We start from the raw sequence: 23,746 nt of genomic DNA on the forward strand, positions 1-23,746 counted from the left end.
GTTGCTCATACACAGCTGTTGAGGGCTGGGAAGTGCTGGAGAAAACTCAGTGGATCCTCTCCTTTTGTAGACGCAGTAAGCGCAAATCCTTCAAATGTGGTGATTCCAGAAGACACAAGGGAAGAGCATGCCCAGGAACCATCCACAAGGAACACAGTCACAGTGCAGAACAGACCAGTAACAGTAACACAGAACAAAAGCCTAGCCATGACTCTCTTCCTAGTCTGCAGCATCTGCCAGACTGGGCACTTTCCCTATGGTGAGGGCACAGTTCTCACCTAATGATCCTTCTTAGAGCAACTCACTGCACATCCTCTGAAGGGCATCCTGCTTGCTCCCTTTTCCACAGGCCAAATTCACCACTTCTGCCTGTCCTGCTTTTTACTTTCTGAGCCCTTTGACACAGCTGAAGCTAACTAAATCATGATCTGACTGCTAATCTTCTTGCCTCTACTTAAATGGTAATGTGATGCTGCCATTATTCACTTCAGCTGTTCTGTCGCTGAGCCTTAAAGTCATCTCAGTTCACCATGAGCTCTGCTGTGTTTCCTGCCTTATTGTGCAGCTACAGTGTGATTGTCCCTCTCCTGGGGCTTGCCAAGGACATGATAGTTGCAGGGTGCTCACACGTACTTTTGTTTGATCTCCAGGGACACACTCACTAAAGGCCAGGGAATCGCGTCCAAATCAGCTGCTCTGCAGAGTCACATCCCTCACTCTCAAACTGCAGGCATTGCTGAAGGTATTTGCTGTGTGCTATGGGGAAAACAGCAAGAGCATTGACAGAAATATCACTGGCTCTTTAATGACCTTTTCTTTTAGTTCTCCTATTTTAAGGTGAATAAGGAACCCACCCCCTTAAGTGGAAAATGCAGAACACGCAAGCAGAACAACTCCCCTTAATGCAGAGAGGAGCTATGAGGTTATGCAGTATTTAACAAACCCCCAGTGAGGGCACTAACTCTTGCTTATTCCCATCAGAAAGCAGTGGTACAAACCCGAGACAGAAACCCTACACTCTTATCACTGCTGTAGGGTAGCTCAATCTGATCCAAACCCTGAGCTCTGGAAGCCCAAAGAATAGGGCACCACACTGACTTCCAGCTGCAACTCCACTATGGAAGGCAGTCTGCCACAGCCTTGATTCTTGTAATTCACAGAATGCTCCTTATTATGGCAATATGAGGACCTGAGGCTGCAGAAAGCCATTCTCCCCTTTGTCTTGGGCTGGGAAACCTAGAGGAAGTCAACAAGACCCTACTCACAGAAGTCACCTTAATGTGAACTCTACAAGTCAATGGCAGGGATCTCAGAGGGGCCACTTTTCAATGATCTCTTAAAAAAGATGAAGGGCTTAGTGATCTTTCAGGGATTTGAGCCACTGGCTCCAAGGACTCCTGCAACTCCCTCTGATGCTCTGGTTGGCAGGCAAGCCTCCACTTGAGGTTGCTGGTGCAGAAATGCTTTTAAATCCACTCCAAAAGTTACTGTGCTGGGTGCCAGCAGTAATCTGTGTGGCTTATGGCATAAACTCTGAAGCTCTTGGGGTTACCCACACAATGTGCTGTCACACACGAGAAGATTCTGCTAGCTCAGATGAGAAGCAGCCATTTTCTATTCAGCAACCTGGAATAAGGTACAAGGAAGGCACCTACTGTGGGATTTCAACAGGAGACCTGTCCATTTGTCAGCTCTTTTACTGCAGATCAACACCTCTGCCGGGTCTTAGCACTGCAAGGCTGTCAGAGATGCCAGCAGCAGGCTCCAAAAACAGTCCCTCTGGTACCTGCTAAGGACATCGGTCTGGCAAGGGAGAAAGCATCTCCAGCCCTCATCTGAACCACGGCTCAGCAGGCTGCTGACTCCCTTCTGTGCCTGTGCAACAGTTTTGCTGAGGATGTGACTGCAAACACAGGAACTGTAATACATCTCAGGAGTATATTTCACCTAAATGTTCTTCAAACATTTGTTTATTGCAATTAAACATTTTAGCCTGGAACTTACACATTCCATTATTCTTATTTTCCCCCATTCAGGCTGCAGCTGTCATAATGGGAGGTTGATTTATGACTCACCCAACCAGCACTCAAATCCTTAGCACACCAAACCCAGCATGCAAGTCAGAGCATAAACTGCTCCTAATTTACTTAGATTAACTCCACATTTAAAGTGCCACTGCAGAAACCGCAGTTCCCCTCCCCTGAAAAGGATGGGTTCCAGAATACTTGATAAGCCAAATACTACAAATATATGCAGACAGAGAAGGGCACTGAAATCCCTCCTTTGGAAGTATAGTATTAATGAAGACTGGTAATAAATCAGCACAAAAATGCATCAGCGAGCTCCATGCAGATAACTCTGGTGACAGGCATCAGCACAGAACTCAGGAATGAAAAGCTGAGGGAGATAAATGCTGGAGGTTTTTTACCAGCCAGGAGCTGTTAAGTTCTCCAGGGTGTTTGGAGTTAAGATGAAGTATGTGGCTGTCTCAAATTAAATGCATTGCTGTCAGCGTAAGTTTAATAGCTCAACTTGCTGCAAGGATTCACTGAATCCATCCAAACTGGGAAGCTCAGGAACAGCACTTGCAGCTGTGACAGGAGCTGCTGCCCTTAAAGACCAGGGGTGTGTTTCCCTGGCCAAGCATCTTGCCCAACTCTCCCAAGCAGTGACCACAGCAGACTGTAAGTCTTCGGCAGATGCTGCACATGGCTGGCTGCGGCTGCACCTGCAGTGAGTCACGCACGGAGCAGGTCAAAGCATCCTGAGCCACACGCAGGGATCCTTGTGGACTTTCAACAGTGTCACTTGGGTGCAGAGGTGGGAAATCATGCTGCAAAATGCTGAGCATTTTCAGATCCCACAGGAGTCACCGAGTGCACAAAAGTGCACAGGCGGAGGCAAGGCACTTGTTTCCCAGCCCCACGGTGTCTTCCACAGTTTCTGTGGCTAAACTCAGCAAAATTGTTTGGAGCTGAAGGACACACTCTGCCACGATGGACTGGGCAATGCCACCTGTAGCATCCTTAATAACAGGCAGTGAGAGGGCAAATGAACTGCAGAGCCAAGGGAGGTAAGTGACATAGGTGAGCATTTGCATTTATTTAGATGTCCTCTCATGCTGCCTACACAGAGGTCAGGTCCCACTGGGCAACAGTGGCTGCCCAAGTGTTAGGGGAGGCTCTGTAAAAAAGCCAGGCATCCAACCCCACCCTGTAAAGCTGCCATGAACCCCTTCAGTTTATATACAGCCATTTGGCTTGATATGTCACCCAGCCTGTGAGTAGGATGGAGAGATGTAAACAGACTGACTGATGCTAAGATTTGCTCATGAGGTCTGTGACTCTAGGGGCACCAAACAGTTGACTCCAGCTCCTTTCCCAATGATGCAGAATGAAGGCCATACCCAGCTTCAGTTTAACATGATTACAGGGTTAGTGTCACCCTCCAGTTACACAGCATTTATCTGGAGAAGAAAATGACTCTGGGACAATACGGCTGCATAGAATACTCATCTATTTACTCATCTCAAGTGCAAATCTCCACCCAGGTCTAAAAACTACAGAGAAACAACCGGTGTTTCCAGGATGCGTTACATGAAATAACAGGCTGTGCTGGCAGGGACGGCTCCTGCATTTGAAGGACACGCTTCCAAAAATGACATTTCCTTAACTCAGAGGGATGATGGGCTCAAGCCGATGACAGTACCCATCAAAGCAATTGCCTCCTGTCACCATCAGTGAGTCACTAGAGCAGAATGGCACCTTGTAGGCAAAAAGAGCATCCAGAGAAGTGATTTCCTTTCCTGTGCTGGTGCCTGCAAGGAGGAATAGTAATTAGCTCTCCAGCATGGAGCACAGCTGCCTGCCTGCACCCCTCCACTATGCCTGCTTTGCTCTTACAAAGATGAGTCCCTCCAGGGAAGTCTTATTTCTCACTTGTAGAGTAGGTGGAAAGGATGTGGTTGCATGACACTGGCACTTATGCAGGCCCTCCCATATCCAGGGAATCAGCTTTACACAGATGTTAATACAAGTCAGAGGTGAGGGACAGAGAAAGGAGTCATAAAAGCATTGAAAACTGGGGTTGCAACACAGCATCACTGCTATATGTCTCTCCAGACTACCCTTTTCCTAGGCGCCTATGGATGTTAGAACTTAGGGAAGTCACCCTGCAGCTCACTCACTCTCCAAGATCTGGATCCCATGTGACAGCCACCTAAGTTCCAAGGTTTAAGGACAAAGAGGTACAAAGTCTTGGATGAGTTTTCCTAGAAGGCAAATGCCAAACTAATGTATGTGACACATGAGCTACTCACTCTGCACAAAAGCCAAGGACAAGACAGACATCACCAGCACTGCAGGGCCAAAAGAGGAACACGAAGGCCACTGCAGGTGAAACAGTGGGATGGCAAGCGGATGAGAATTGATGGCCTAACTGCTACCAGGTATTTTGGCACAAAATTGCTGATTACCTCTGGGTGAAGCTGTCTAGATAAATATTTTGATGAAAAGTCGGGAATAAGAGTAGCTAAAGCTATACACAAACTCCATCTCAGTAACAGAGAGAAAGAGGGAGATCTGAAAAGAGTACAAGTTTTCATGTTTTCTTTCAACACAACATTTTGTTTGGAATTTTAATGAGAAAAAAAAATGTTAAGAGTCAGAGATGAAATCCAAAATTTCATTTTATGTACAATGAAATATATAATTGGATCTGAATCCTCTTCTCCCCAGAAACTTCTTTTATTTGACCAGAGAACTAAAAAAAAAATCAATTCTTCATACAGTTAAACTCCTGGGTTTGTCTTTGCCTCCCCTAGGATGTGGTTTGTGTTGCTCTGTTGATCCAGTGTGTTTTAGCAGCAGACAAAATTTCAAAACATTTCCTTTCAAGAGCAATTTTCTATACTTGTATTGACTTGAGCTCTGATAAGAAAACCAAAGCCAGGCAAGAACAAAAGGCATAAAGGAGAGATGTAGGGCTGTTCCAGAAAATTATACAGGGTGAGCTTTTTCAGGTAAAGGAATTAAAAAATTAGAAATTTAATGGAAAAGAAGTTGTAGCTACAGCTCCTAAGCTGTCATTTTCCAGCACAGTCAATGCCTTGGCTACTGAAGGTTAAAGCTTGCTCATAAGTATGGATAGCAGAGCATACAAGATGTATTATTTATTTTGAGGAACACCCTGCAATTATTCCTGACATATTGTGTAATTAGCCAAAATTACAGCATATTCACCGAGAGTGAAACAGAGGATAGCATAAATATTATGTGTGAGCCCACAGCCACTGAGCACATTTCATTTGGGTACAGACGTGTCTCCATAAACCAACCACGTACCCTTCACAGAGGCTTCTCCCTGGCCCCCCCTGGGCTGTGCCAGCTCCCAAGAAAACACAAAGGGGAAATGTCAGGAGTAAAATCTAGACCTTCCCCATGCCAGCAATGAGAGCTCAAGAGCTGCACAAAGATTTAACAAACAGGAACACCCACACTGCAGAGCTTTTCGGTTGAGGGAGGATTGAGCCCAAAGCTCATACCAGAAAAAAAAGGGCCACAGTTCCATGATCCCAAGGGAGGTGGAAAGGAAGGCACATAGGATGTCTGGAGAAGCTGCTTGCTGGGCTTGGCTGCCTAGAGCTGACAGGAGGGAGAAAATGAAAACCAGCTCTGCCCTCTTGCCGTGCTTGCAGCACCTCTCACACTGCAGTTTCCCAGAGAGAGGGTTTCCTACAGAGCCTCATGTCACCCAGACACATCCTAAGGACTTGATTGGTGGGTCAGAAATCCTGGGGAATGTTGTGGCAGCGCTTTGCTATGTGTACAGTTAGAAAGACTTTGTTTTGTTTTCTTGACTCCAACATGCAACATAAAACTTCTTCACAATCAGTTAAGCAGATTTCTTCCTGGTTTCCTACAAAGATTTTGTTTGGATATTAGGACATTCTTTCTACCTAGAATTTGCTCCGTGGGAGGATATAAAAAAACAAGTTTAAAAACATCCTTCTGGGGAATGCACATCTGGAGTCAGTGTAGGACTGAGGCTGGAATAGTCAACACCGGGGGTCCCTTTCAGCCTTGCTGCTGGATGACGATGAATTGGTGGCTTTATCACACTTCTGCACCCCCAGTTTTTGAAGGACTCCATGATAGAGTCCCCAGCTCCACTCACCTTTAAGTGCCCCATGCAAGGTACCAGATCACTGTTAGTACTCAGATGAGCAGGGCAGACACCATCCCTGCTGTTCATGCCTGCCACAGTGCTGTGATTTATGCTATTCTCAGACGCTAAATCTCTCCACTTCCCCCATCAATCCAACGGGCCTGAAATACTGCAGAAACGCCGAGAAGTCCCTCACACAAAAAAACCACACACGGAAACAACTATATCAATCTTTCACCCCCCTCTGAATGCCTAGAAAAGTAAATTCATTAAAAGAAAAAATGGACAGAACATACTATAAACAAGTACTGAGCAGAAATTAATCACTTCAGATGCTATCGGTCTTGGGGAGGGTACCTGGTCCTACCAACACCAGGTCACAGAAGTGCCCTGGGTAATCACTGGATGGCAGCTCAGGGTAAAATCTGGATGCCAGTGTCACTCTGCAAACTTTCTATAATACCAAGCAGTAACATCCTTTTTTGCTACAGTATTCCTCATGCAATCTTGCAGCATTTTCCAAAGGGATGAGCATCTGAAACCTCTTTATTTAACAGGTAATGAGTCCGTGATGTGGAAAAATTAAAGCTTGAATAAGTTCGGTTGTATTACAAGAATTATTTTGTTCACTGCACTAATGCAGCTTAAGCATTTCTGTAGCAGTTTGCAAGCATTTTTGACCAAAAATTATTATGTTACTAAATTTTAACAAATCTTACACAACACCCAAATGCATAAAGAAAATGTGCTGCTTGTGCCGCTCTGGACTGAAACAACATTACACTTCAAGAGGCAAGAACATGCTAAAAATGGCCAAAACCCACCATGTGACTCAAAGTTCTTTCCTTCTGCTTTGTGAAAATACACCTTTCTTTATCTGCATAATTATTTTAATTTTCCACCAGAGCCAAAGGTTTCCTTCAAACTAACGAAAACATTCACAGTGTGAGAAAGTCATCACCCACTTCATGCCATCTAAAGCTCTGTTTTAAATAACGCTGATGTTTTCTTGTTCATCTCTCAGCACAAACACCTCATTTCTGATGTCAGGCAGCCCCGAGGACTCCAGCAATGCAGGCAGTCTCTCCTGACTGCTGTCTTGGGAGAGAGCTGCAAACAGTGAGCTCCCTCTCCAGGAATGCGTGTGCTGAGGATGACACAGTGTAGATGGAGTGAAAACAGAAAATCTATCTCTCCAACAGGTCACCAAACAGAGCTCCTGCTCCTCCAGCTGCCCAGGAGGGCTCAGAGAGAAGGAGCTCTCAAACTTCACCTGGTTGTTTCTAATCGTTCAGGAGCCGCTATTGGGCTCTACCTCTGAAACCTAAAATTTATGTAATGGAAAGCAGAGCTGTATTTTTGAAGAAACAGAAAGAAAAATAGAAGAAGAAATGTTTAAGGAAGCAAAGAATGCAGGAGTGGCATGAAGTAATAGACAAAACAAATGTTTAGAAATGTTTAAATAATGATGCTCAGCCAGCAGGCAGAGCCTGTACTGATGAGCATTACACTACACTATAAAAAGCCAGCAGAGAACTGCTGGTTATAACAGCACTCTCTGCCAGCCTTTTTAGCCACAGAAAATCCCCACAAGAGAGTGGTGTCGATCACCAGGGAATGACCGCACAAACGGCTGCAAATCGATACCGGAGGCTGCCAGCAATTCACACCGGCTCCGGTTACAGGAGCTGTGCCAGGGAAAGCACCAGCTAGGAAGCAGGTGGATGGTCCAACCCCCTCACCTGCCAGCCTGTGATCCCTGCATCTCCCGCAGCCCAGCGGCTCCCAAGTCCCCACGGAGCATCCTTCAGCACACCAACCCCATGCTGGGCCCCAAAAGCCAAAATCAGTGTATTTTTTCTTAATTTTTACAGCTTTTCCATTTTCTGGAACATATGAACTGGCTTTTTGCAGCCTGGCTTCCCTTGCAGCAGTCCCATCCACTTGACGTTTTTCAAACAGTTTTGCTTTGGGACCTGAATGAAATGTATTTATTTGGCAGCTTGTGCAACATGGGTGGCAACTACTGAGCAAAAAACTATCTGTGCAGCCAGCAAGGGGAGGGGACGGCCAACTGTGCTATTCTAGATAAATATCAATTAAGTGAGCATGTTCTATTAACCCCAAGACCTGACTCTTTTCTTCCTTCATTTCAATCCAAAATCCTTAAATATTTCAAGAAACGCACACTTCGCGGATGTAGGTGGGTGGGAGGGGTGGAGGGGTGTTTATCTTAACTGCAGTCAGGTTTGGGCTGGGAAAGAGAAACAAGTAACAGAATTACATTGCCTCTCTGTGGATATTTTACCAGTTCACAGCGTGTAGCTGTCCACTGGATGTAACACGTCCCCTTAAGAGAGCACGCTGCTGGAGGGAAGGTGAGACAGGAGTGCCACGGGGGGAGTGCTCTGCACAGAGCATTCCATGGATGCCACTGTGTGATGTAGGAGAAGCTCTGTGCCCTCCATCACCGCAGTGGCTGTATCTAGCTCTGCTTCTTCACCTCCAATACAGCCTCCACCACTGGAAGCAACCAGCTATCTTCTGACATTTATCAATGAAGTCACACACTCCAAACATGAACTATCACACTGAAAAAGCCCCAGGAAGGAAGATGGGGAGTGCAGGCAGGTGGCAGCGTAACTGCTCCCTTCCTTTCACCACAGCTGCCCACCTTCCAGCCAGCGAAGTGCCACAGGTCCCCAGCTGAGGGTTTCTCTTTGCAAACATAGTGGTGCCAAGCACCATCCAAAACAGAGCTCATCTTTGTGCTTGCTAACACTGAAGGAGGAAGAGGCACTGATGCAAGTCAGATTGGACTGGACAAAATTTCCCCTTCCTCCCACAAAAAATTTCAAGAGCTCTACCTGGAGTAGCACAACCCCAAACAGCATCTACTCAGCAGGACCCCCGGGACAGCAGCGCAGTCACCTCCCCATGACAAATTCACAGAGCAGATGCAGCAACAGAGCTGCAAAGACCCATTCTGTGATGATGCCACTTCCAACACTAACCTTCATCTCACACTGCAGCCCATTCCACGGGGAAAGGGCAGAAAACAGAAATGCCTGGAGGCACTGCATGGAGCCAGCCTTCCCCATCATGCCAGCAACCAGCCAACAGCTCATCCCCAAGGACGAGAAGGGCTCAGGGCTCAGACCACTATTCTGCCTCCAAGCTCATGGCTTTGTCCCTCTGTCACCTTTAGCCTGGAATGAGCACAGGACAGCAGAGGTGTTTGGCAGGTGCCACAATTCATCTAGATGAATTTTCTCAGCAACTACATAAGCTCCATCAGGGTTTCAGAGAGCCCCAATTCAGTGCTTGGCACAAGCACACAGTTATTTGTCTAAGTTGCAGCGTGGGGGCTGGAAAAGCCGGAGTGACTGGTCTGCCTGAACAGTGAATCCCACAGTCGTGTTCCACAGCTCTCTAGAAAGCTGCCTTCTGCTTTACCATTTAAAAATGTGTTGTAGCTGCTATTTTCAGACAGTACTGTTAAGAAGCTGGAGCCCTACAGCCCTGTGACCATGCTGCACAAATTCAGTCTGCACTGACTCCCGCAAAGCACAAACACTTCCTCTAAAATAATTTATTCCAGGAGTCCCTGCAAGCAGTGTTTGCTGGACAAGGGGCACAAAGTGTGTCCATAGCTCTACTACAGCTTTTAATGGAGATGCAAAGTAAAACCAGGCTCTGGAAAGGCCGAGTTATTTTGAGATTCTACCACGTGTCAGAATAGGGTAAAGGTAAAACAATAGATGTAGTAGTTTACTCCATGCTCAGAAAGGCTAACGCATTAATATGAAGAATAGCATTAGCCAGGGAATAGAGATGAACCACTTATTAAACAGGAGAACAGAGTAGGAAGGTACCATTCCCTGACAGACTGCAGTGTGTGCAGCCCAGGGACAGAGTAGATGATTTCAGTACAGGTCACTTCTCAAGAGATTTCCAAGATTAAGGCACAACAATAATGCAGCCATGGCAATGGCACTACAACAGCACATGGAGCATATGGAAATGTATGTGTATTTAAAGGTAATTCTTTGTTCAAAGACTACTACTTTGGAGCTGCTTTCTCTGACCTGTTCTCTTCTGTGCTCTTGGTCACCTTCTGCCAAGCCATGGAGCTTGCAAACGTGAAAGGAATGTCATTCTCTCGCATGTTTTGCATGATAAAATTCTTGCTTTGATTTTAATAATAACAACAACAAGTCACAGCTTGGTTTCAACTGAGCGGGAGTAGAAAAATCCCAAAAATAATGTGCACATGACTGTTCAGAACGAGGGATCAAATGGAACAAATGCCAGAGAAATGAAACAAACGCCTACCTGGCCACTGTGCTATCTGGCGGTCCAGGGTATGCCCGTTCGGAGAGGTGAAAGAAGGAAAGCAGATAAGCCCAAGAGCGTTTGCACTTGCTCCCCACCATAGTGAGGCTCATGGTTCTGTTTGTCTCTCAAACAGCCTCTTCAGCTCCCATGGCAGCTCTGTTCTCCACACTGCCCAAGTCAAGCTGATGATCTGTTTTGGCAATAGCTATCTTATTTGTTAAAATACGTGGTATCTGGTCTACTGAAATTCTTCTAAATTCATGCTGAATTGAGCAAAGCAAGGAAGGAGGGAAGAAAATCTTGTGTTTATTTTGGGTTTTTTTGGAACTCAAGCTTTTGGTTTTATATTTCAAAATAGTATTTCATTTAGAAGTATACTCAAAAGTCAAAAAAAAATACAAGTATAAAAATCCTCCAAATGAAATTGCACCTCTTCCCCCCCCCAAAAAAAAAAAACCCCAGTTGTATCAATGATAAACTGATTTATATGGATCTTTTATGGGGAGGGAAAATAATCACTCCTGAACCTCTTTTTGCCCTGACTTTTCCATTTGGCTGGTGATGGAGGAATCAATCATTTGTATTGCTCTAATGGTGAACCTCCTCTGCTGGCTAATGATTTTCACTGCTCCCACAAGCACAGCTACCCCTGAGGCTATGGGGACAGAAGATATCCATCCTTCTTGGAGCTTGGATGACTTCCATGGATTTTCTTGGCATCAACCATACTCAGTACTAGTACGAAGCATCTTACTGACTGACATGCTCACCCATAAGCTGTGTTTGAAGCGGGCTGGCAGCTGACTTTTCCTGCTCTGGAGAAAGCAGCTCTTTCCCAGATTTTAGAGACGGACAGCTCAGGGTTGCTACCTGAACCCCCCCAGTAACCGAGCACAGCCACGCACCATGACAGTCACCACATCTGCAAGTCACGAACGTGTGCGATACCACCCCCAGGGATCAATTTGATAAAATGAAACCCATCTGCTGAGCTGTCACAAGCAGGAGGGAGCCTGTTCCTCCCTCCCGATGATTTTGGCATTCATTAGCACCCGCGGGTACAGAAGGAGCTTTCAGCACCAACAGCAGATCAGAACTCAGTGACAACAGACTGCCCCAAACAAGGAGGACACATGCCCTCAAGGCTGTGCCCTTCCCCTTGGTGTTATCTTGGCTCATGTTTGGCTGGCGACATAGCATCCACACCCTCATCTCAGGTGGCACTTCTATGACCTCTTCCTGGCCAGGCAATGCCATGATTTCCAGCCATTTCCATTCCCGTCAGCCACTTCTTAGATACGAGACACAGCACCAAATTCTGCAGAGGAGCAGGCAGAAGAATGTGATGGACCACCCTTGGCTGGGCATACACCCAGACATGCACGGACACGCTGTAGAAAAGTGCTGGGAACCAGCTGGAATCCTACTGCAGGGAGCATCTATGCACTGGATAATGTAGCCGGCATTCAGACACTAGCAACAGAGAGGCCAAATTCCACAGGTTGGGCAGATATTACAGCTGTTCTGAGATGCACCACTCCACAAAAGCAGGGAAGGGCTACAACAAATTTAACAGGAAGCTAAAAGGGTGGTCTTTGCCCTGAGCTTCAATCATCATTTTCACCCTGAATGAAAACAGAAAGGACTTCAGGATTTAACTCAGGGAATTTAACAGCTTGCAGAGATGACAGACTTCTCAAATGTTTTAAATGAATCTTCGAATGAACAAAGTCCTTCTATGTCCTTCAACTAAAGTTGCTTTTATATTTTACTTATACTGCTGCAAAAATATCTATGTCCATATATTTTAAGCTCCAAATCTCTATTTATTATTCAAAATGAGAAATACCACAAAGGGAAAACATGGTTTTAGTTATTGCATTTTTGCTATGTGCAAGTCATTTCCTTCACTTTGGAAGAAGCCTTTAGCTCTCCTTAAGGAAAAGCATCCTTTCCCTGGAGGAGCACAAAATATATATCAGACAAGGGGGGAAAAAGGAATAAAAATAACACAATTTTTTTTCTTTTTCCCAGGGTAAAAAAACCTGTTTGAGAATGAGCTCTGCATTCTCAGCTGGAAATTCATCTACAGAAGCAACATCTGAAGGAATGGAGACGAAGCTACACAGTGCCTGGCACTGCCTGACCCAAAGCTGCCTCAATTCAAATATGATTTCCCCAAGTAACAACACCCTTTCAGTGGGCTTCACTCAGATAAAATTTCCAACAACCCCCACAGATATTCCAGCCTGTTTCCCCTTGTGCAAGGCTACCAAACTCCTCAGCTTTGCCATTCAGTGGCCATGGCATAATGGAAGACCACCTCCACCCCAGCTCTCCGGGGTGAGCTCTGCCTGAGAAGATGGTCAGTGAAGCATCAGCAACAGCTTTCACAAACAAGCTGGACCCTCCAGCCCAGGCTTTGCAGCCTGTTACAAAACAGCTGAAGAAGGGACATGCCTGGATGCTTTAATTCAGTCACAAAGGGGATGAAACTATTTGGTTCAACTATTTGTTGGCAGAGAAGTGATGTGGAGAGAACTGCTTGTCAAGTCTTCTGAATTCAGCTCTTGGACTTACCAGTCTCTGAGGAAAAATCCAACTCTTGAACCTGTACCAACAAGTCATCCCATACAGTACTTTCTTTTGAATCCTTTATTAAGTCACTATGGTCAGAGAAAAATATATAATTTATAGATGAACAATTGCAGCCAATGACCTGTATTAACTCACAATAATGGGATTAAGCCCATGTGCCCAAATGTTCAGTTTAGTCCACAGCACTCAGTGTCCTTATTTGGCCTATCTTAAACTGATAAGTCATCTTGGAACCAAACACATGCAAGAGCTATAAAAGAACACAAAGCATGTATTTGAGACAGCTGTCTTTGCCCATTGAAAAGACAGACAGAACTAGTTCTCAGTTTACAACACGGTCCCTACTGCAACCAACAAATGAGATGTTTCTGCAGTCAGCTTTTCCCTAGGAGCTGATAGCTTTGATTATACGAGATATCCCTGCATGGACCCGGTTCCCCATAGCTTGCCAAAACCTGTGACTACTCATGCCCACCACTGAGCAAGACTTAACTGCTACAGGGTGCAAATTCTCCCTTCCCATATGAGAGCAGGAGTACGTCACTTTCCCTTCACCCAGGCTGCAGCGTGGAGCACAAGGTGCCAACCAGTGCAAAGTAACTCTGCTCACCCACGTCTCTACTGAATATTTTAGTTATAGTGCTCTTTGAGTCACATATTAAAAACACTTAATTGATGTAAGCTCACACAGTTACTTTACAGAAGCAAAGAGCAAAGGGAACGTGAACCACCATCAGAGTTGTATTTCTGTAATGGTGCAAGCTGCTACAGCTCCACCATTGCTGCACCGTGGGCTCACTGGCAGTGGGGACCCAAAGCATGGTACGCTGGGATGAGCATCAGGAATTAGGTCTCTGTGTCAAGTAAGTGCTCCATGCTTGGTCTCACCTTCTGTAAAACAGGAAATATCCTCTCCATTTATTAGAGCTTGTTGAGTACTACAGATGAAAACCACTCTTTAAATCTGAAGTTTTTTGACAGATTCTCCTCACAGTCATAAAACAAGGTCATGTTTAAAAAGGTAAAGAGAGATCCCCTAGCATTGTACCATCTCCAAATGTGATTGTACCCTTTTTGAACATGGATGTTTCTCTCATTCCTTTCACTGACTTGCAAACTACTGAGCCAGCATATCATTAAGTAGACATAATCACTGGGGTTGTGGGTCACTGCACAATGTATGCACGTTTCTTGAAACTACTTTCAATTCATTTGCATGTCATTTGCTGTGCAGAAACTCGATTCTGGAATGTGTAAGTTATCTGGGCACAATACACTCCCTGAATAAACAATCTGAGTAGCAGTATGCCAGTGGTAAGCTGCCTTCTGAGAAGCACACCCAAGATCAGGAATAGGATGTACCAGTGAAATAAATCTCTGTTTAAAAGATGGATATCGGGAACTAAAGCAGACACAGTCCATAGGCTAGGAAACGACATTAGGATTTTTTTCACAGCAAATTAATTCCTCTACTTCTTTAATTTTATAAAATGAATACAGTACTGGTTACAAGTGATTGACTGACAGCTCTAAAGACTGAACAGCTCTATTTTTACAGCACTGAGTGGCATTGATCCTTCTACTAAGTCAATAAAAAGTCTCCCTTAAATCACTTTGGTCTGTAAATTATCAAAAACCTTCCTCAGCATGAAAGACCATGAAAGTTGAGGGAATTCTTAAAATTCATCAATTCTTCACAGGCATTTACTGAGTCCATGGAAGCAGAATTGGACCTGTCCAGCTGGGAAAACCGGGGTAGAACCAATAAAAAGCCTCCCAATCACACCCTACCATAAGTCACTCAAACTTTAATGAGACAAAGCATCTTGAAACCTAGGTAACAGGTCTAGACTTCCCAGCCCTTTAGGTCCTTAAGGAATCTAATTTAAAGGCAGAGTAAGATGGAGAGGAAAGAGGAACAGAAAATTATTTTGTCAGTGTGACTATCAGTTCCTATTCTTTATCCTTCAAAGAGTGATTCCTGAGACAAAATGCCAACACTCTCTGGGCAAGGGCCATCTTTTGGTCTTGGTTCACAGGTTAACTAATACATAGGATAGTCCAGTAAGCCACCACTCATCATAACTTGAGTAGGAAAAAAAAGAAGGGCAACTTTTTTCCCTTTGAAGCACAATACTAATGTACATGGAAAACATGGGAGGGCTACACTGGTTGATGGTACATCCTGAAGAGCTGAGTGAACAAGAATCTCTGTTTCTTAACCACGATACTATTGGACACCTGAGAAAACTACATGTTCACAGCAGCTTCTCAAACCGATCTCTGTTTCCTCTCCTTAGTGGTGACCTATAGCAGTGAAAAAAATAAAGCAAGAAGTAAATAATTCCACTGAGAAATCATGGAGGGCCTATTCTTGCCAGGTACTGAGTTTTCACACCTACCAAGGACGGCTGAGAGCACAAAGCACTGCTCAGAACTGAAACTGTGGGTGGTGGGACTTCATCGTGGAAAAGTGAACAGTGTCTACACTAGGGCTGAAGTTCTTCACAAGGAACCAAGACTGAGCACATACATGCAAAAAAGAATAAAGGAAAGAAAAGGGGAAAAAAGGATTACCCTGAAAAGCATTTCTAGATCCTTGCAAGCTCAATATCAGGTGTAACCGTTCTGCAGCTGCCATCTAGAAAGCTTTCTGAGCTAATGAAATTCCCTACGGAACTCTGCTCATGAAGCAGCACTTGATGGATTTAGTTATCAAATGGCTACAATTTTAATTGATCCTCAGTTTATCGATTTCCTTGTCACTATGCAGAAAATAAGAGATCGTTAAAAAACTTATCTGCAAGGAGGTGCAAAAATACAATTCTGGGTGAAGCTCGCACAGATGAAGCCGCTGGGTCCCTCCTGCCGGAGGACCCGCTGTGCTCACGCTTTGGAGATCGGAGGAGGGATGCTGGCGGCAGGTTGATGCCCACCCATCCCGCCAGACCGGAGGAGAAGATCCGCCAGGACCCAGACCAAAGTTGAGCGCGGAGCAAGCCTTGGCCCCAGCCGGTCCCTGGAGGTGCCGGAGGCGCCCCGGGGCAGCCATCCCGGGGTGCGGAGCTGCTCCCCTCCGCGGAGCGGGTTCCCACGGCCCTGGCCCGCCGTACTCACCCGGTCTCCTCCTCCCCGGCCTTTTCCTGCCGCTGCAGAAGCGCACTTTGCTGAAGACCCCCAGGACGTGCCTCTCGCATAGGGAGCGCCCGTCCTTGCTGGGGCTGGAGCGGCGCTTGGAGGCGGACACCCGGTCGCTGTTGGACTCCCTCGCCTGCCGGCCTTCTGGCCGGATCAACGAGCTGGCGAATAGCCGCTGCCATCGCGCCGCTCATTGGGCCCCCGCCGCGCTCCGCTCCGCGCGCTCCGTGGGGGCGCCGGCCGGCGCGCAGGGGCCGAGCCGGCCGCCGCGCCCGCGGGGACGCGGGCAGGGGGACCGACCGATTAACGCGCTGCAACCCGAGTCCGGCCGCGCGGGCGAGGGCTCAGCCGGCCAGGGAGGAGCGGGCGCCCCGGCAAACAACATGGCTGGCCGCCCGACCCGCCGCCCATGGGTCTGTCCCGAGAAGCGCAAATTCCCGGCGCGGGCGGCCGTCGGCGAGACCCCGGCCGTGCTGGCAGGCGGCCGCCGTAGAATCCGGGAGCGCGCCCCGCTGACGAACGGTCCGCCGGCGACAAATGCTGTGTCCAAAGGATGGGGCGCCGGAGGATCGCGGGTCCTGCGGCGCGGTGCCGCTCCGCTCCGCCCGGGCGCAGGCGGCGAGCGGGCGCTTCTCCCGCGGGCCCGCCCCCCCGGCGAGGGGGCCGTGGAATTAGTCAGAGCCCACCGGCCCGCGGGCAGCCCCGGCCCAGCGCGGTGGCTCCGAGGCGCTGCGCGCAGGGCGCGCACATGGAACGCGGCTCCGCGACCGGGCTCAGGGGAGAGCCGCGCTGCATTTCTGTTCGCACTCCTCCTCTTCCTCCTCTGCCCCCCTCCCCACTCCGCTCTCAGAGAGGGCGGGAGGGGAAGGAAAAAGCAGCCACGGAAAAAAGCAGCAGGTCAGCAAACAAATTAAAAAGCGGGAAGGCAAAAAAAAATTAAATTTAAAAAAAAAAAAAAAAAGAAGCACCCGCCGCCGAGTGCGGGCTCACATCGCCGCACTCGTCGCCCGGGTTCACAGCGCATGGCTGGCGCAGCTTATCCTGCCCTGCTCGCGCCCTCTGCCCGGCACCGGCCTCTCGCCCGACGCAGCACCCACATCGTCCGGCCGACCGGGCGGCCCGCGAGCGCTCGCAACCGGGGCGGCCCCAGGGCCGGCTGCCGCGGCGGGGACGCGGCGGGAGGACGATGCGAGGCGGGAGGAGGTGGAGGAGGAGAAGGGCGGGGGGGTGCGGCTGCCATGCTGCTGCTTCCGTGCGGGGTTGCAAGGAATGCTCCGCGGTGCCGCCCGACTGGCCGGCGGGGCCAGAGGAGGACGCGCGACGCGCGCCCGCTGCCGCGCATCCTCCGCCCGGCCCGGCCGGGAGGGGGGAGAGAGAGGAAGGAGGGGCCGGGGAAGCCCGCCGGACGCCACGCCGCTCAGAGCTGCTCCAAAGGCGGCGGGGAGCGCCGCAGCCCGCGCGGCCGGGCGGGCGGGCTGGGTCGGTGCCGGGCGGGAGCGGGCTCCGGAGACTTGCAGCTTGCTCCGCTCGCCCTTCTCTTAGCGCAATCCTTACGTGATCGAGGTTTGGATGAGAAACATCGCGCAGGCAGATCGAGGCAATTGCAGCTCCGCGGCGGCTCTGCCTCTCCGCCCGGGCAGCCCCGCCGCCCCTGCCGGGCTTCCCCGGGGCCGCAGTCCCCCCCGGCCCCGCCGACGGAGCCGCCTGCGAGTCCTGCAGCCACCCTGGCGAACTCCTCGCCACTGCTGTCGGTGCCTGAGACCCAGGATCTCCGTGAACTTTCCCTGCTTTTCGTGCAAGCAGAGACAGGGCGGACAGCGCCGCACCCGAGGACGCCGCTGCTGGGGCCAGTGCCCGGTGCTTCCCGGGGACTGTGAAACGCGCAGACGCCAGCGGGCCTCTGCAGCGGCAGTGGGCACTGCCGGGGCTGCTCTGGCTACAGCGGTCCCAAGACAGACCACTAGTGCATCAGCAGGTGCTGGCCCGGCTCCGGCCCATATCCAGCCACAAAACTGCACCAAACAAAATTTAAGATGCAGATAGATACACCTCTGGTTATCCAGAGAAGTAACTGCTGTTGCTGCCACAAGGACAGTGCTCTCCAGATTTCAGTTTAGTTAACAGCTAGCAATGATAGCTGTTAGGTGAGTTAGGTGTCGAGCAAGATACTTGGGGGAGTGTGCAGGGGTGAGTGTGGAGGGACAGGGGATCTCGTCTGGGAAGACCAGACCCGCCCCAGCCACACTTTGGCAAGTAGCAGCTGCAGGACGAGCCTAATCCAATCCTGAACGTGTAGGGCTGATCCATGTTCCCAAGTGAAGAGGGCACTTTAAAGCAGTGTGACATGCCCTAGGAATTATCAACTTCAGCAAAATAATCTTTGTCACTACTTCACTGCAAGAACTTCGTCTCTAAATTATTTTAATGTATTGGGAAAAAAATGCAACTGAAACAACCACCCACTATGTCCACAAAGATTAACTTAACTCTGGCATTACTTCCTGATTTTCACTCTTAGTCTCTATGCACACCATAACAAGATGGAATCAGGTTCTCAAGGGGAGGACAGGAGAAGAAAATATTCAAAACCATTTGGGAGATACAAATGTTTGGCTGTTGATCTCTTTTTAACTGCTGCCAACTTTTTTCGAGCAGATTTCACCATCCCAATCAATAAAGGTTTTTCTTCCCTTTCCTGTAACTAAAGTGCTTCATATTTTAATTTTCTCTATCGGATTATTTCACTTGACATCAAAGAATTATTGCAGTACAAGGTACAGGCATGGCCTAAAGAAAGCTGTTTGCAATCAGAGAATCACTGTCTGAACTGCCAGTGAATTATCCAAAGCTTCATCTTCAAAGGATGTGAGCAAATCTGATATCTTCCCAAGAAAAAAGTTTTCAATGTATATATAAAGATACTTTTTTTGCCTGTAGCCTTCAAATCTCTGGTGAAAAAATGCTGGTTTATCTGCACCATATTAGATAAGTTCCAGCTATTTTGACATGCGACTAATTTGTTTTGTTGTGTAGCTATAAACAAGGAGCAGCAACTCTGCACTTAAAAATGATCCTAATCAGTGATAAAGTCGGTCATAGTAATTTTTTTCCTGGTGATTTGTGGATCTGAAAAGCAAGTTGCTGCAACTCCTAAGAAAGAAGAAAGGATTCTCGCAGGTCTCTCTGCTTCTGCAGTGATGGAATTAAATTAAACCAGAGCTTGTGAAACTGAATATAATGTTGCACTTGCCAACATGCAGGTCTGTCTTTATCTATAGATGGCCAAGGAGTCCACGGGGTTTGGTTCTGAACATGGGCACTGTGCCATGAGCTCCTGGTGACAGTACTGACATGGGCATCTGCTCTGCATGACTCTGGATCATTCCCCAGCTTCACAAAATTTTCTGAAGAGCCCATGCTTTTATAAACACCAAGCAAACTCAGAGCGGTCTTGAGCTGGAGAATGGAAGGCCAACCTCATCATGCCCCTGGCACTGTCATTCTCACAGGTGAAACATTGCCTTTGATGAGCTGCCAAGTGAAACAGAAAAACCTCCTTGTCTTTGGTCTCTGCCAGTGGAAGTTCTCTCCTTCAACTTTCATTTGGGTAAGCAGGGTTCAAAACATCTCCCATTTTCATCTATATCAGCTACTTCTCTTTGAGGGTAGTGCAGCCTATGCAACTAGCCCCTGCTGAACCCACAGGCTGCATTCCTCATTGCCACCAATGGAAGCTGAATTTTTTGACCTAGCTGGGCCAATATGGCATTTTTCCTTAAGGAACATAATTTTAAAAATATATTTATATATATAAATATATAATATATATAATATAATTAATATCTTTATTGCAGAGTTATTATGGCAATTTTTCTCCCATGCCTCTTCTTCCCTGGGCTCCCTCCTCACTTCAGTCTCAGTCTGGAAAGCTGCACAGTGCACCCTATGAAGAGGGAATGCAAGAATAGCACTGGTTCCTAAAATGAGCCACACAGACAGTGTTTTGATCATGGTGGAGAGATATGCCAGTGCTCCTCCTGCAGTTTGTGGAGAAAGACCCCATATCTGGCACACAGGAGCAGGCAGAGTTTCGGACTCCCCAGGGCTGTTGGAAGATCAGACTCACTATGCTCATTAAATATCCTCACCCCAAGCATCCAGGAGCCTCTGCATTAGACACTCCCTATGGAAAGTGACCAATATAAACATTTCAAGACACTGTAAGTTCTGAGGTTTTGTTCTCTTGATAAATAAAATCTTCTGTCCTCAGTGCTGAGGTTTAAAATGAATGGCTGAATTTCAGGGCTTTGGTGACTTAAGCAGAGAAGAGATCTAGAATTGCATTCCCTTACCTTCCTAAACAGAACGATCTATCTAGGTCAAAACTGAGGTTATTGGCATCTTTCCTTAGTGAAGTGCAATAATTCCCGCAGGGTTGCTAACAGAATATCCTGTTTATTTTTCATAGAGTCTTCAAAAGCCATGGGCTGTGTTCTGTAGATTCAGTCATTAGGCATATCTCTGCTTTACTAATTCTGTACACACAGAGCTAACTACGGATAGGAACATATGCAGGTTTTTTGCTGTTTTATCTGCAGAGCTACTGAAAATGCATACATGAAAATTAAGGAAGAGATTTACATTTAATACCACTTAAAAATGTGTATGCATGTTTCTGTAGTTGAATGGGGAAAAAAAGACACCCATCTCTGGCCAATAATTATGAATGGCCTAATTCACCATTTTATAGCAGCATAGCAACAAATCTCTTCCAATAGGAAGGCACTGTTGAGTTTGAAAGTCTGCATGCAGATACCTCTTAAGAATTGTACCCAATTTCCACGCTGTGAAAATTACATCTAAAACATGCATTGCCAGGGCTGCTTATTAAGCAAAATTAGGCCCATATCCATGTTTTATTAACTTTATTCTTTACAAGGTAGCCCCTTGTTGCATGTCTCGCATAATTAAAATTCATGCAGCTTTGGCATTCCCCAGCCTCTCTGCGTGGGTGGACTTTTTGGAAAAAAAAACATGCCTGGTTAACCTGATAAAGAAAAGATCTTACCGTATTCTGCTCAGTTTCTGTGCAGCATAATTCTGTTTACAATGCATAGGTTTACATCTGTGTTTGAATGCCTAATAAGAATTCACATGGCCACTTCAAAATATGCTATTCAGGGAGAGAGATCTGGCCCTAAAACAGCAGCAGAGTACAGAAACTGGCCAGCTTTCTGGGCTGTTCTCACACAGCTGAGCTTGGAGCTGACTTGGCCTTTCAATAAACACAGAAGAGCCTGCATCATCTGATTGCCATATTAAAATAATTTGTTTAATGGGCCCTTTACTCCATTTTTTGCCTTCAAAGATTCAATTAAAACAAAATTTGCAACTCATCACGAGGAGTATTCATTAGTTCACCTGGTGTCTTTAAAACCAGCTGTAGCCTGGGTAAAAGTTGGGGCTGTCTGTATTAAAGTGAGTGGCAGGTACATAGGTGGCAAGTTGCAGAATGAAACCACTATTGCAAAAACCAGGCCACAAGCAACACCAACACAACAAAATCAACTGCAGACTTGAAAAAGAAATAATTCTGCTAGGACTTTATGCATTCATTTTTTTTCCCCTTTTTAAGAGAAAATTTTCAATTTAACAGGAGTTTTTATTTTTCCTTGGTGACTTGTTGCCTACATGAGGTGGAGGCAGTTGAACATAAGAAAGCTGCACCTTGCTGAAGGGAACTGTGGCTGTCTAGGAGTGAAAGTGTCATGATACATTTTTCTTCAAGAAGCTTCCTGTATGACCAAACAGACTTTTGTCTCCAGAGTTCTGGAAGCACCTGATGGGACCATCTCCCTTAAACAAAGCTTGAAAAGGAGCAGCAGAGGGAAGCATCTGAAACTGTTCCCACATATGAAGAGAGACCTCCTTGCAGACAGATCAATGCCTGTCCCACATGCCAGAGCCAGACCTGAGGCTTGTTCAAGATGGGCTCGTCTCAAAGCTGTTGTTATCACCTCACCCCAACAGTCCTGTTCGTTGGCTGTTCTGTCATTGCCTTTCCCAATGGGATCAGGGAAAACTGCTGTCCTTGCAGTGATTCACTTCAGTTGTGGCTTCATAAGTGTCAGCAGTCCAAGACAAAGCACTTGCAAACACCTGCCCAGTGACAGCTCCCACAAGGCACTTCAGTCATTAGGACAGTGCAGGGAGGAGGCCTCGCTGAAGGAGCAATGAAAGGATGAGCACCCTACTTGCAGATCCCCTTGTGCAAGGCAGAGCCAAGAGCCCACCCTTCCTGAGCAAGGGGCACAGAGCCAACCAGCTGGTCCAGGCTTAGAAACACCCACCCAAGCATCTGGAAAGAAAACTCAAATATCTTCTTGCCTGTACTATAGCTGCTGATTTAAAAAAGAGGACAGAGAGCTGCCTCTCTTCCTTTCTTCCTCCATCCATCTCCTCTTCTTCACTAGGCCTATCCCAACATCCAGCAACTCGCTCCATCCACTGCCCTAGGGACTTTTCACTCATGGCCACCCATTTATTAGCCTTAAGCCACAGAAACTACAAGGACCAGGAAGGGAAAGGAAAACACTGGAGATTTCATTCCAGGTCTTACGTCTGCATTCACAGTGTGTAAGAAAAAGATCACATTCTTTGTGCTTTTAATGCAGAGCAGAAGCTTGAGGTGAAATAGGTGAAATAGCCACCACAGAACAACCCCAGCTGTGAGCCTGAGACTGAATACACACCCCCCCCTTCCTTGTCTAAAGTAGATATTTAGTCCTCAAACATCACGATAGGGACACCATCATGAACAAGATGACTCCTACAACCTCCCCCTCCCTAGGAGAGGTCAGCCATCCCCACCCTTCTCTTTGAATCCTATTTGATGAAAACCTTTAGCCCATTTAGGCCTATAGTTTCAACAATGCAAGAGGTGCCCAGTTCCCATGGACACTGAACCTGGTTCTGTATGGATTTACATGTCACCTGCATGAAGGTGATGAGATCTGGGTGGAGAGGGGAGTGTGACCCCACAGAGCAGCTTCTGGCCTAGGGCCCCCATACACCAGGGCTCAGGAGGTCTGAGGGGCTGCAAATCCTTTTCCCCATCCCTGGGAGGAAGGAAACCTCCTCCTGTTGTAATCATGCAGCCAGACACCAATTTCAACCAAAATCATTTTCAAGTGTGTCGGGAAAAGCCTTTCAATTTAAAGTTTCCATCAAGCTGACTTTGCTGAAAGTCAAAGAGATCCTTCCTGATTAGATCTTGGCTGAGGCAAACCAGCCCGATTATGTGATTGAGAATGATAAAAAGGAGGGAGGGAGAGCAAAACCCCTATCGTGCTCCTCCAGTAGGGCTATGGGTCCACAGGCTCCACAGCAGGTCAAGGCTTGAAGACTAGGGACATCCACCTCCTCTATGCACCTGTGTGGCACTGGCACAGGTCAAGAGAGGGAGAAGGGACAGAAGCTGTCAAGGAGAAATATCAAGCTCCCTCCA

The 23,746-nt window shown here is 47.2% G+C and overlaps 1 protein-coding gene across 4 annotated transcripts in view; it reads right to left on the reverse strand.

Moving 5' to 3' along the window:
- Positions 1-23,746, reverse strand: part of FGF12 (fibroblast growth factor 12) — a 120,854-nt gene that overhangs the window by 83,595 nt on the left and 13,513 nt on the right. The window contains exon 1 of one of the 4 annotated variants that reach the window (XM_029960803.1): positions 16,219-16,467. The exons of 2 other annotated variants lie outside the window; for them this stretch is intronic. The gene's annotated coding sequence lies outside the window, so the exon portion shown is untranslated. Of the gene's footprint in view, positions 1-633; positions 720-16,218; positions 16,468-23,746 lie in introns of those variants that run through there. One more of the 4 variants, XM_018075026.1, reaches the window with a different exon arrangement.

This window comes from Manacus vitellinus, unplaced genomic scaffold (genome assembly GCF_001715985.3).
Source record: "Manacus vitellinus isolate BGI_N305 unplaced genomic scaffold, ASM171598v3 scaffold_29_pilon, whole genome shotgun sequence".
Classification (NCBI taxonomy): domain Eukaryota; kingdom Metazoa; phylum Chordata; class Aves; order Passeriformes; family Pipridae; genus Manacus; species Manacus vitellinus.